General features: G+C 45.3%; 1 long non-coding RNA gene across 1 annotated transcript; it reads left to right on the forward strand.

Moving 5' to 3' along the window:
- The first annotated feature begins 359 nt into the window (after positions 1 to 359).
- On the forward strand, positions 360 to 862 carry LOC116189982. Its single transcript, XR_004152579.1, has 2 exons — positions 360 to 557; positions 676 to 862. It is a non-coding gene; the product is annotated as an uncharacterized LOC116189982 (long non-coding RNA).
- The last annotated feature ends 362 nt before the right edge of the window (positions 863 to 1,224 follow it).

Below are 1,224 nucleotides of genomic sequence, written 5' to 3' on the forward strand. Positions count from 1 at the left end.
GCAGCATCTCATCTAGAGCCACGAGAGGACACCAAGCTCTCGATTTCGCGTAAAGCAGCACGGGAAAATGAGTTGCAGGAAGCTTGGGGAGGTATGAGCCTGGGAATGTCATGAGGAGCGATTCAAATATGCACTCGCAGGAAGAAGAAAAAGACGGCCTCGGCCATATTTTGTTGAGGCACAAGTCGAGGCTCGAGAGGGAAAAGGCAGCATCTCATCCGGAGCCACGAGAGGAGACCAAGCTCTCGATTTCACGTAAAGCAGCACGGGAAAAGGAGTTGCAGGAAGCTTGGGAGGTATGAGCTTGGGGAATGTCATGAGGAGTGATTCAAATATGCACTCACAGGAAGAAGAAAGACGGCCTCGACCATATTTTGTTGAGGCACAAGTTGAGGCTCGAGAGGGAAAAGGCAGCGTCTCATCCGGAGCCACGAGAGGAGACCAAGCTCTCGATTTCACGTAAAGCAGCACGGGAAAAGGAGTTGCAGGAAGCTTGGGGTGGTACGAGCTTGGGGAATGCCATGAGGCCGCACCTCTCGAAACTCGAACTAGATAAAGTAAGTTCTCTTTCTCAGTTTCGGATTCGGATTTTTTTTTTTACTTAACTACCAATATCCATGTACGAGGGATAACTGATTTAAAAGCTTTCTGTTGTGACTGATGTTTGTGATCAAGGCTGCCTGGATCAAAGCTGAAGAGGAGGAAAGGAGAAAAGCTCTCAAGGGGATGTAAATGCTGTGCTGTTACTCACAAACTCTCGTGTCAACCCTGTGAGTTACATCAAAAAGCTCTGTGAATTGCTCACAAACACTTGTGTCAACCCTGTGAATTACATCAAAAGCTCGGTGAATTACTCACAAAACTCTTACGACGTCAATTCTACGACAAATACCCGACTCGTCATTTTGTTTCTTCAAGCTGTTCAATAGAATGTTGACTATTTCTCGTGTCCCGTATTATTCGTTGCTCCCAATTACCGGTTGTTTTTAAGCTGGGGTCCTCTCAGAGGAACCGTTTATCGGAGAGTTTGATATGGACATGCACTATATATATAGCACACGAGGGAGACGCAGATAATCATGTTGAATCAGAGATTTCCTTCGAGTAAACATTACAAAGAGTTGTTCCCTTTTTTATCAAATGATGAAAAAGTGGGCAGCTGCTTTCTGTGATTTTAGTCTGCAAGGGTCAAAATGCATTCCACAAGTTGATCTGATGAACAAA

This window comes from Punica granatum, unplaced genomic scaffold (assembly GCF_007655135.1).
Source record: "Punica granatum isolate Tunisia-2019 unplaced genomic scaffold, ASM765513v2 Contig00055, whole genome shotgun sequence".
NCBI classification, from domain to species: Eukaryota; Viridiplantae; Streptophyta; class Magnoliopsida; order Myrtales; family Lythraceae; genus Punica; species Punica granatum.